Below are 13,673 nucleotides of genomic sequence, written 5' to 3' on the forward strand. Positions count from 1 at the left end.
ATAGTGTAAAGTTACACCATGAACCGAGGCAGTGCAGCTGCCTTGATGCACTGTTCTCTTGGGCTCCTACAGTGAATGAAACTTATCTAAGTGGCCCAGTCCACTACCTCACTGCCAGATCCTCAGCCCTTTGTTACCACGGGCATGAGAATTGCTCGATCTCAGGGGGTAGCCACGTCTGTAATGACCTGCATTGTAGAAACACACAGGAGTTCACTATCTAGGAATAAAAACTTAAACTTCCTTTTATATTTCTTTGTTGACAGTTGCCAGCAGGACTGTGTGAATAAACAAAATGTTTATTCTGGCAATGTTGCTTTCATAGGAGGTTCAGATACACCTATTGAGTAGGGCAGCAGCCTGAAATGGAAATGAAATGGGAACATCATCTGAGGGCCATGTAGAAGTCTTAAAAAATATTGAATATTCCCCAAATGCAACCATCATGTGGCTGGCATACTTACATTGATGATCTCATCAGACCAATAATTAATAGTGTGAATTAGGCTAATGAAATCAGATAGGCTAATGAAAGGCAGCCTCCTACTTGTTAGCATTGTTATTTTCTTCATTATTTAATCTCTAACAGAAACTGAATTTGCTGCTCCAGATCTAATTGAGCCAATTTGACTTTGAAACATCTTTTTAATTGTCCTGAGGAGCCTTTAAGAAGGTGTAATTGTGAAAATATTAAGAAGCTATACAGCACATGCAACACCGGGAATATAGATCAAATCAGAACAACTGTCAGCATTTCCTGCTCCTTTGATAGGACTAAATTGCAAGCAAAGAAAATGATGAAGAGGGATTTTTTTTTCCAAGGCTGGGACTTTTGAAAAGCAGAGATTCTCCATCTCCAAATGGCAGCTTCTTTAATTTTTGACACACATAATTTAGTAAATAATTAAACTGTAACACATCTTTCTGTCCAAGGGTAAGCACTATAAGTATGATCTGGAAAAGTTAATGGTGATTAAAATTGAGCCATTTGGCCTGTAGAACAAAGCTGTGAAGGCTTGACCCGGAAATGGACTGGGGAAGATCACCTCTTCTGATGAGCATGCACGAGCTGCCACTGTCTTAAATCTGCAAGAAAAGGGTGGATGTGAATCTCATGCGATTTGGTTTTGATTTGAGGCTTCTTTCCAAAGAAAGCTTGAGAATCTGCAAAAGGAATCAAGGGCAAAGGAAGCATGTGCTTCCCATCCTTTTTCCCATTAAGCAGCATGTGGATAAGGGGAGCCCCTTACAAACTGGAACTGTTTGCAGCCCATTCCAGCGACTTCATTTGTTCTCACGTCTTCCGTTTGAATGCAAGTGCTGAAAAAGAGACAGGAAGTGTGCATTTGTGAGTAAGGGGTTAAACCCAGCAGGATGTGTGGTTAAAATTACAGTATATTTCCTGTTTGATAATACTGGATCTATTTTGAGATTACTTATCAGTTGGTTATTGTGCTAATAATTGCCATTAAAATTAATAGTACATTTTGGGAATTAGGCAAACTAACAAGTTTGCTTTTACACAGAGCTTTCCAAAAGCAATCTGGGTAACTTGTTTCTGGAATGCAGCTGTGTAAGTTTTCATTAACATCTTGCAGGTGGAGCCTAATTTTAGTTCAGCCTTGAGAAGGGGGAATTGTTTTCCTCATGATATGCACAGCACCACAACAGCAGCAAAGCAGGTGGGGCTTTGCTAAGCACTTGTTTACTTTCCTGTTTTTTAAAAAACAGATGATTCATATCGTTAATCATGCAGTTTCTATTTGATTTTCACATGTCTTTAACAGAATAGTCTGGAGTACATTTGACCTACAGTTACTCAAATATGAAACAAAAGCAACGAAATGGAAAATGACAAGAAAATGAGCAAAGAATCTAAATATAGTGGAGGAGAAGCCAGTGAATGAAGTGAAGTAAAATTTAGAAATACATCTGTTTGGCTACAAAAGCATTTTAAACAGCAACCTTCCAGATTCTAGTTTGGCAATTTGAAATTGGCTCCGTTAGAAAGTTCACTATTTTTTTTCTGCCATTGCAAGGAGGAAACTATTAGGGGAAGGAAGCCGTTGCTGGGAAGAGGAGAGTGCAGGGGTCAGAAAGGACAACTGAGATGCGGATTGTTTTCTCTTGCAAGTCCTTCCCTCGCCTTTGAATATCTGGGAATGACTGGTAATCGGCTTAAATTTTAGGTACAAGGAAAAAACATTTTAAAGAATCAGAAGGTGATTAATGACAGTAATTTCTCATTTAATTTGTTTAGGAAATATCTTAAGCTTTACGTTAAGCTTCCAGGACACAAACCCCATACCTGGGGTATGTTTAATGTGTTTCAGCACAGTGAGCCTACTGTGCGTGTCTCTTTGGATGCGAGGATAGTGTGATGTGGCCATAGTACTTCTGCGTGTGTCTCTTTGGATGTGAGGATAGTGTGATGTGGCCATAGTACTTCTGCGTGTGTCTCTTTGGATGTGAGGATAGTGTGATGTGGCCGTAGTACTTCTGCGTGTCATCTGCCTTAAACAAGCGTCTTTGAATGCTTCTACCCTGTGGGGTGTGCATGAAAATTCCATCACCTCCACAGAGAGGGGGGGCAGCTCCCTGTGCATATTTGTTCCTTTCAGATCCGTCTCTCGGAATGGATGGCATTTGTGATTACACTGTATGCAAGGCTATTGTTCTAAACCTTTTCTTGAAAGCCCTCTTCTGGACCTTGAAGGTCACCACTCAACGGCTCGCCTTCTGTGAAAGTTCCTAACGTGGGACACAGGTTTGTCCATGAATGTGCTTCAGGGTGTTCATGAACAAGCTTTCTTGTTTTGTCTGTTTGTTTGTTGCTTGATGTGAATGTGCACTTTTTTCTCATGAGTCCATAGCTTTCCTTGAATTCCCAAAAGGATTTATAGGGCTTCCCTGGTGGCGCAGTGGTGGAGAGTCCGCCTGCCGATGCAGGGGACACGGGTTCGCGCCCTGGTCCGGGAAGATCCCACATGCCGCAGAGCGGCTGGGTCCATGAGCCATGGCCGCTGAGCCTGCGTGTCCGGAACCTGTGCTCCACAACGGGAGAGGCCACAACAGTGAGAGGCCCGTGTACCACAAAAAAAAAAAAAAAAAAAAAAAAAGGATTTATAACTCCCCCCAAATCTTAAGAATTATTGCCTTATACAAAATGTTTTCAAATACTTTCTTTAATGAAAAGGAAATACAATGGTTTACTTTGGCTAATGATTATAACTAAAATATAGGATTTGTCAGCCTTCCTCATATAGTGAATCTTAGTCTGACTTAGGACTAAGTTTACATTATAAGTGTGCCTCCTTACTTTTCCTGAGATATAATACTTCTTTCCCTATCTCTAACCTGTAACTATGCTAAATGAGCATCTAAGAGGATATTAAATTTTTAAGATTTGTTTCTTTACTCAACATAGATTTATGAAGTGCCTATTATACTAAAGGCACTTCTGGATTTCAGAAATATACAACACAGTCTCTTTCTTTAAGAAGTTCCCAGACCGGGCTTCCCTGGTGGCGCAGTGGTTGAGAGTCCGCCTGCCGATGCAGGGGACACGGGTTCATGCCCCGGTCCGGGAAGATCCCACATGCTGTGGAGCGGCTGGGCCCGTGAGCCATGGCCGCTGAGCCTGCGTGTCCGGAGCCTGTGCTCCGCAACGGGAGAGGCCACAACAGGGAGAGGCCACAAGAGTGAGAGGCCCGCATATGGAAAAAAAAAAAAAAAAAAACAAGTTCCCAGACCTGTGGCAGAGACAGTCAACTCGGAAAAGAGACTCAATCAGTTGATCTGTTTGTAGAAGGGGAAGATGTTATGTGAGGCCTCAGATTTGCAAAACATATTACACATCCTCATTTTGCGATGTAAATGCAAAAGTTAATGACTGAGACCCTTGGAGAATATAAGAACCATACCACACCCAAACCTGTTGTTTTGCCATTCCATTCCACCCACCTCAGATGTGGCTGGAGAAGGGGCCTTGTAGGTGACAGAATAAAGGGTTGAAACTTCAGAAATGACTCCCAGGAGTGGAATGGGAGGAAAGGTCATCAAAAGCCAAGAAAGAAAAAGTTTGTTTGAAGCTTAGGTTAAGTGTTTTTGATTGATTTGATCTTACAGATTTCCTAAAGCTCCATCAGACTGTGATTTTGCAACTCTCTTGAGGGTAGTCCTACTGGAGTTTTCACAAACACAATGCCCTTTTGTTTTCCCAATAAGATCCAGTCTTTGGATGAAATCTATCTCTCGTAGATACCTGAAACTCAGACACTGTTTCTTCCATCCCCCAACATCTGAGGCTCTTCTAATTCTGTCCCAAATTTTTCTTCGATTCCCACTTATTCACAAAAATAAGAGGACAAAGAAAAAGGGAAATAAGTTGATACTGAGCAAATGGAGTTGTACTTCCAGTTCTCTCTCACTGTGACCCAGACTACCAACAGCAGATGCCATAGATTTGATCTTCCCAATATTCAGTTTGCTTTTAGCCTCATTCAGAATGTAAAATTCAGTACCCCACTTCTATTCATCATGAAATCCAGAACTGTCTTGGAGGGGATGAAATAGAGTTGCCGCCCTATTTCCAGGAAGTATAAAAGGTGGTTTTGGCTATCTATACAGAGGGCTCAGTTTTTGAATATTCCTAATTAAAAATCGCAGAATTGGCAACCTGCCCTCTTCATTTCTAGGTTTTTCATTACTTTTTAAATGTTTCCTACACTTCTCTCTAGGCAAACCTACACGTTTCCTGCTGAGATACCTTAAGACATAGAGTAAAATGTCACCTACAGGAAACATGTGATTCATTTCACTCTTGCTGGTAGGTACATTCAGAATTCTACTTCAAGAGGGTTTTTTTTTTTTTCCCATTTTTAATCTAAACCTTATTGGGCTGCCTGCAGTGAAAGCCTCAACCACAGATCCTGACATAAACTCTTTACAGAAGCACTTAAAGAAGACCTGGTTATTCTGGTACTGCTTCTGAAGACATTCCAATCAGCAGCAGGGTAAAATTTATGGGAGGCTTATGAGATTTTTGGTTTCTTAAAAGAGCACACATGCCACAGAGAATCTGAATATATTCTATGAAAATTGTACAGACCTCTCAACCAGCACAGGAACATGCACAGAAAATCTGAGAGGTCACTGTTTGTCAGGACCACACTAAAATCATTTCAGACAAATGAAATAAATCATGTTTAATGACTTAAAAAGTTAAAGAGATTCTGCAAGTTCAGTTGGGGAGCCCTGCCAACATCTAATTATTTTTAGTTCTAGGATTTAGTATTTGTTGGTATCAACTCTGCTTGTTTTGTTTAGCCTACAAATTGGGTAAGGAGAAACAAAACTTTGGCCAAAAGCTGTGTAAGTATAAGAGAATCTCTACTTTGTAGAAAAGAAATAATAATTTAAAAATAGAGAGTATTTTGATAGCTCATACCAGTATGTTTGGGTAATGTCTACTCTTAGTTTTCTTTTTTAGACTTTTGATTATCCAAAGTTATGTAGGCCAAGGCAATATGGCATATATATGTATTTAATATATATATAATCAAATTAGATAAAGTATTTTTAAAGTGTTTATACCTATCCTACTGCCAAAGAAAGAGCCAATGCTCAAATAACTTGAGTCAGGTGGGATAACAAAGGTACCAACTAACCTTCACCTAGCAATAAACAATGTTGGACTGATTCCTTTGATGTCAGGTTATGGTACGCCATGCTCTTTTTGGATTAGTGTTAGATAAAGGCAAAGGTGGGGAAGAGTAAGTGAGACACAAATCAGCTTATTGAAAAAAATAAGAATTGGTGACATTAATAATAATACAAATGATATTTTAGTTGCTATAGCACACTAATTCTCTACATATTTATCTGCAAGATGATTTGATCTTTCTAATAATCTTTCTGAGGAAGATAGAGCAAGTGTTATTTTATAGAATAGAAAGTTAAAATAAGGGGTTGTAGAATGGTAACATGGTTATTTGTTTTTTCCCAGCATAATATTTAATAAAACATTAGATTAGTTGTCAATACTTTAAAAATTGGAGATTTCACATTAAAAAAATGGATATCTGACTTATATAGAAAAGTTGGAAGTTCTGGTACCACTGGATAACACTGGGCCCTTATTCCGCATAGCAGCATACTACTACTACCTCCTATTGCCTTATCCCCAGTCTCCTCACTTATTAACCTTTACTTGCTTGGCCTTTTTAGGCAATTGATTTCTGCACTTCTGGTGTAAAAGAACTTTCATAAGGCCATGCCTTATGGTCATGAAAGAGGTAGGCCTAAAGTGCAGTTCTGCTACATTCTTTTATCATAAAATGTTCACATCAGAATGTGTGGCTAAATTTCCATCTCTTCTCCCCTCCAAGAACCTTTTGCTCCAATGTACTTCTCACAGTTGCCCAAGAGGGCATGTGTCCCCATGTGATTGGTGCTGTTCCTGGTACTATTCATACTGTCCACTTGCTACTCTCCCTTTTCTTGACTAAACCTTAATCCTAGTGCTCCACTCAAAGGCCCCCTGCTCTCTGCAGCCATCTCAGAGACCACCTGCAGCTTCCCACCCCTCCCCATGCCATCACTTAGTTAGTCTGTCATTAATTTAATAAATGTCAGATGAATAAATTGAAGAGAGGAAAGAGTAGTAGTATGCTAACACATGAGTCTGCACTTGACTTACTCTTCTCCCCAGGTCTATGCTAGGGTAAAAAACATTACAGCTTCCTTCTCTGTTTAAACTATGGGTCAGATCACTTAATAATTAAGATTTTGAGGAGAATGGCACTGAGCCACATCTATCAGATGTAATGTGGGCAAGCTTTGGGCAACTTCTCTTTGAGGTAATCCAACAAGAAGAGTGTTGATTTGGTAGTTTTAACTTATTTATTTATCAAAAACACTCCTTGCTTGAGCAGAGAAACTCATGTTTCTTTAGCACCTTAGTTTAGTAAGCAGGGAAAACACTAATTCAAAGTCTAGAGAAGGCAGTACTCTGCTTTCCCCCAGCAGGGGACAAATTGGTGCCTGGCAAGGAAAATTATGTGTTGAAAAATAATGACGAATAGATAAGGAGTAGCCCCAGTTATTGATTTGTTCCACAAATGTTCTTAACACCTACTGTGTTCCAACACCAAGCTAGGCCCTGGAGATAAGTAGATATGCAAATAAAGAGGTGCAGTGGATATTATGGGCCTATATAGGCATCTGTGTGTACAAAGGGATGTACAAAGAAGTCAGTGGTCAGCTCTGCCCAAAGAAATCAACAAAAGTTCCATAAATAAGTCGGCCCTTGAGCTGAGTCCTAATGGACACAAGTATATTTTATACTCAGTTTGAATAGGATATTAAGGACCATTTAGCATGACAAAATAAATTAGGAAGCTGAATTTCTCCTTCATGAGGGTATAGATCATATGAAAAACACTTAAGAACATAGTGGGCGCATAAAGAAAGCACACATTAGATGCAAAATAAGTTAATAGAGGTAGCATAGAGTCTGCAGATTCTACCTGAGTTTCAATCCTAGCTCAATTATTTGCTTAACAGTGTGTCCTTGGACAAGTTGCTTAAGTTCTCTGTGCCTCAGTTTTCTCCTCTGTTAAAGGGAAATGATAATATCATCTACTTCATAGAGTTGTGGTAGTAATAAATGAGAAAATTTATGTAAAATGTTTAGCACAATACCTGGCACATGGTAATAAAAAAGTTAGCTATTAGGGCCTCCCTGGTGGCGCAGTGGTTGAGAGTCCGCCTGCCGATGCAGGGGATACGGGTTCGTGCCCCGGTCTGGGAGGATCCCATATGCCGCGGAGCGGCTGGGCCCGTGAGCCATGGCCGCTGAGCCTGTGCGTCCGGAGCCTGTGCTCCGCAACGGGAGAGGCCACAAAAGTGAGAGGCCCGCGTACAGAAAAAAAAAAAAAAAAAAGTTAGCTATTAGAATTATTATAATATAAGTCCATATAATATTTTTCTTTGAAATAGCCAGCATCAAAGAAAGGTTTATATATTTCAAAACACTTATTAATGAAAAGTTAGATAATTAAAACAAAAAAGAAATCTCATACCTAATATGCCCTGCATCATTTATGTTTCAGTTTTGCATTTTATTCTCACTCATCTTAGATAATGAAACCAGATTCGGTCCCGTAATTGCCCTTCTGCAACTAACTGTTCAGTATTCAGTTTCTTAAATTTTTCAGTGAGGTTCATCTTCCAGCCGTAATGCATTAGCATAATACTACTGTGCTGATGCTTCCAATACTGCATATTACCAAAGAGAACCATTCTCAGCAACAAATTTTTACCTTCGAAGAGTGATTTTTTATAAATTAATTTTTATTGGAGTATAGTTGCTTCCCAATGTTGTGTTAGTTTCTACTGTACAGCAAAGTGAATCAGCTATACGTATACATATATCCCCTCTTTTTTGGATTTCCTTCCCATTTAGGTCAACACAGAGCACTGAGTAGAGTTCCCTGAGCTATACAGTCGATCAGTGATTAAAATGATGAATGTTAAATTTTCTATTACATACACACACATATATGTATATCTCTTTTAATATAATCTATATTTTATCAATCAGAATTTATTGCTTTTATTAACAGATATATTTATTTTATTAAAATATTTTAGAAATATTGAGTTAATATCACAATGTTCTTCTGGAAAAAAAAGTTTTTCTCAGCAAGTCTTTATTTACTGCTAATTTTTTGGTTATTTCTATGAAATTCATATAAAACTGATACTTTAGTCTTTTCTAGGTAGAATGAAATAACATTTTCAAAAAATCTTTCACATCTGGGGGACTCTAAATTCTCTTGATAGCATACCTTCCTTTCTTCTACCCTTATCTACCAGAAATAATCTTTGGCCTTTCTATGTAATAAAAATATATAGGGCTTCCCTGGTGGCGCAGTGGTTGAGAGTCCGCCTGCCGATGCAGGGGACATGGGTCCGTGCCCCGGTCTGGGAAGATCCCACATGCTGCGGAGCGAGTGGGCCCGTGAGCCATGGCCACTGAGCCTGTGCATACGGAGCCTGTGCTCTGCAACGGGAGAGACCATAACAGTGAGAGACCCGCGTACCGCAAAAAAAAAAAAAAAAAAAAGAATTAATATTGCTCTTAGAAATATACTATAATAAAAGTACACTTAGGAAAAAGTCATATTAATAGAAAGTTATAAGATAAGGGCTTTAGTATTTTCTAATACCCATTCAAACTGAATTAATAAAAGTGCTCAAAAAAAGAAAAAAACCCAGAAGCTATTTCCTCTTCTAAAGATATTTTTCATTTTACAAAATTGAGATCATTCACTGTATTTCCATCTTGAAGAAAAGGACCTTGTTCTGTATTATCGTTCCAGTGTCGCCTCTTGGGTTAGCACAGTACCAGGGCAGCGATGTTTTGAGATTTGAGTGTAAGCAGCTTCAGAATTTCTCCCTGGCTGTAGTCCTGTGTTGTGCTCTGGGCTTTCTGCCATGTTCTTGGGCAACATCTCACACCACTACACTTTTCATATCTCTTCCCTTCTTCCCACGGCCAAGTCTTGTTTCTCAGACTGACAAATTGTTTATAATTCATTTTAGAGAAATTTAGCTGTGTCTTTATCCAATGATGCCCATCGGGCTATGCCCCGAAAGATTTGACTTTCTCAACTTGAATGCCTTGTCCAGATTTGCCTAGTTGTTTTCCCTAACAAAAGAACCATTCGTGAGTGATATAAGAATTGCTCCTCTTGAGAAGGCAAAAAATAGTGGTCTTTATTCTTTTTTATAAAACAGGTTTGTGGAGCTTTTTTCCCCTCTCCATTATGTAGATTTTTTTCAGCAAATACTTTTGAAGTGTGTCTTAAGTGTAAGACTTTGTGCAGAACAATTCAATCTTCACTTTACTTCCAATAAGTCCCATTACAAGAAGCGAACCCCAAGAAGGTGAAGCTGAGAGCTACATAAATATGCCCTAGTGTCCTCAGGAAAGAAAGAACTTCAGATGTATTCGTGGAACCTACGCCAATTATTTTTGCGGTATCACAGAGAATGGGGCAGAATTAAGCAAACTGGAGATGGCGACGCTGACCTGATTTTATTAGGAAAGAAAGAAAGATTCTGTGAACTGCAAGTGAGTGAGTTTAACCTGAGTCCCTAGCGAAATTTAGACAGGATTATTAAAGTAAAAGTGAGCATTTTGAGAAGATGGCAATGACTATTAAGAATTAGTATAGGGGCTTCCCTGGTGGCGCAGTGGTTGAGAGTCCGCCTGCCGATGCAGGGGACACGGGTTCGTGCCCCGGTCCGGGAAGAGCTCACATGCCGCGGAGTGGCTGGGCCCGTGAGCCATGGCCGCTGAGCCTGCGCGTCCGGAGCCTGTGCTCCGCAATAGGAGAGGCCACAACAGTGAGAGGCCCGCGTACCGCAAAAAAAAACAAAGGAAGAAAGAATTAGTATGGGTTCACTAAGAACACAGCAACCCCAAGTACACTAATTTACTTTTACTCTTCAAAAGAGAGTTTAAATTTGGTAAGTCTTTTAATCAAAGTACTCATACATTCTTAGTAGATAAGTTAGAGCTAGTTTATAATATGGTTAGGAAGTTTTTTAAAATGGCAGAATTACCTCTTTTGAGTATCTAAGTACGAACTTTGGAGTCACACAGCTTTGGTGGTTCAGATGGAAGCCCTGCAATTTATCAGCTATGTAAATTTGTGCAACGTGCATAAACTCCTGAACCTTAATCCCTTCAACTGCAACAAGGTCTTAACAACTATCTATATCACAAAGACATTGTGCTTCTTAAATGGCATAATGTACCTGAGGTGCTTTTTACCTATACTTAAATAAGTGCTGAATAAAAATGATAGGCGTTGTACTTTATTCTCACTAGCTAAGGCTGACTGGTTTTCAGTCTGAAGAGAGATCTCTGAGAGGTGCACTAGCACTTTTTTTTTTTGCCAGTGATTTGAAGAAATAATAATAATTATGTTGGCAGTCTCCTTGCTATGCTGTGGGCTCTTTTGGGAAAATGACCATGTCTTCTTGCTTTTGGTATCCTCACTGCTTGATTTAATGCCTGACCCATAGTATCCACTCAGACATCTTTTAAAGAATGACACAAAATGAAATATAGCAACCAAACACTGGATAGCAAAATCAAGATTCAAAACTGGGGGCTTCCCTGGTGGCGCAGTGGTTGGGAGTCCGCCTGCCGATGCAGGGGACACGGGTTCATGCCCCGGTCCGGGAAGATCCCACATGCTGCAGAGCGGCTAGGCCCGTGAGCCATGGCCGCTGAGCCTGCACGTCCAGAGCCTGTGCTCCACAATGGGAGAGGCCACAACAGTGAGAGGCCCGTGTACCGCAAAAAAAAAAAAAAAAAAAAAAAAGATTCAAAACTGGCACAAATAATTAGAACAATGGGCCAATACCAAAGATAAGCTCTAACATGGATGGATAGAAAGTCCATGATCTCAATACAAAATATCAGTTGCAACAAGAAGTTGCAAGAGATTTGATTAGACAGAATTTGGTATGAAAAAATTTGACATTTTAGTTTCATAAAAGTTCAGCAACTAAAAATATGATAATGATACTAACCCCTCCTCAGAGTATGTTTCCTGCCTTCAGAAAATTCTAAATTGTTAGAAATAGAGTCCAGAACAAGGCAGGCATCCGTACCCATTTACTTTGCATAATTAGACCACATCTCAAGCAATGCATTCAGTTCTGATGCCACATTTAGAAGAGACATGGACAAACTGGAATCTATCCAGTATGGGGAGAGGCCTTAAAAGCCATCTCATATTAGAATGATTAAAGGAATGTTCAAGTTGAAAAAAGAGTAGACTTAGGGAAAAAGGATAGTCATTTTTCAAATAGTTGAATAACTTTCATGTGGAATAAGGATTAAATTTATCCTCAGAACTTCATGAAGCTTCAGAAAAAAATTATACCAAAGAATGGACAATTCAGGAAGATATTGGTCAAATATAAGGAAGATCTCTATTTAAAATGAGAATGGATTGTCTTAGACTTAGTAATGTATTCTCTTCAAAGTTATTTAATTTCAATTTATTTAACAGATGATTACCATTCACAATTATGTGCAAACCTGTATAAGCCCTGTTCAGAAAGGAAGGCTTCAAGAGTTTGCAGGTTAGTTGATTTATATCATTTACAATATCCACATCACAGTTAAAATGTACAGCTAAACATTTACTTAGCAGAAATTTATTGAATATCACTACACATCAATTTTATGCTAGATGGTGGGCAAGTTGAAGATAAACAGTATTATATAGGAATTCCTGTTTTGGGTAGGATTTTGGACCAAACTTTGATATTTGAGAATAAATCAATCCAAAAAAAAAAAAAAAAAACAAAACAGTTCGCTTGATTTAAATGTCATTGAGGAATTAAGGGGTCTGAGAAAATTAATATTCTACCACTTCCAGAGGACATTGATAAAGTGGGTAGAAATTGTAAGTCAAAGACATACCATTTACACATATTGAGACCCATATTTTCTAGACTTTGTTCTGATCATGTTACATTACAATGATTAATAAAACATAAAATTTTGGCAGGTTTCTAAAATCCTGTCTTGCTATTTCCATACCTGAATTTCATTTATGAGTATTCCTATAAAAAAATGTGTAGCCAGTCAACTTTTTTTTAATACTACCATCAATTAAAAAATCATTGAGTACCAGCTATTCTACTACTCTCTAAAGAGGAAAAGCTTCCCTTTTCCTAAGATGTTTACAGAACATTTCTTCTATTATCCTTTTCTTTTTTTTTTAACATCTTTATTGGATATCCTTTTCTTTTAAGAAAAAGTAAAAGAAACATAACTGTTTGATTTGCTATCAGAAAATTTAAGAGCAAAATATACACCATATGCAGTGATGTTCATTTTAATTATTTGGGGAATTCCAATTTTCTTTGTCTTTTGTTTTGAGAGTGCTTGTTTTTTAAAAAGGTTAAAATATAGTAATTCTCTACACTTAAAAAGGCTATATTTTTAAGGAATGAATATCACAAGAATCTATTTTTGCTAAATGGTTAATTAGAAGAGGATAGTTTCTAAAAAGGAAGCAAACAGAAAGCAGTAGAACTGCCTAGTCCTGCTCAGTGCAGTCCAATCCTGAGTCAGCAAACAGGTATTTGCCAGTAGCAATGAGCATTGTGTACTGCCATGACCGTGCTGCTTAACTCGATACTGTTCCCACACCTCTATTAGTCGGGTCCAGTGCGTGGGTAACTCATGAAGTCACTGGGTACTTGAGTGAAATATTGAAAGCAGTGAAGGTTATGAGGGTTTAGAGACTGGTGGAACTGGCTACATGATCACAGCCACACCCACTCTTAAAGTGTACTTGGCAACAAAATTCATGCCAGTATGACACCTGTCTGCATAGGAAATTCATGACAAGACAGCAGGGCAGACTCCGGATCACGATAATAAGGGTTGTGACTGTGATCTCCCCAGAGCCTCTCCGGGAAAGATACTCTTTTCTCATTGTATGACAATTGGAATTTGAAGGGAGTTTGCCAACTGATGTTCTATGTGGACCCAGAAGTACTACCGATAAGGTAAGGGCAATTATATCTCTTGTGATCACTAGAGCTAGATTATAAGGCGATTCCCTACTCAA

This window comes from Mesoplodon mirus (genome assembly GCF_964341445.2).
Source record: "Mesoplodon mirus genome assembly, chromosome: 3".
NCBI lineage: Eukaryota > Metazoa > Chordata > Mammalia > Artiodactyla > Ziphiidae > Mesoplodon > Mesoplodon mirus.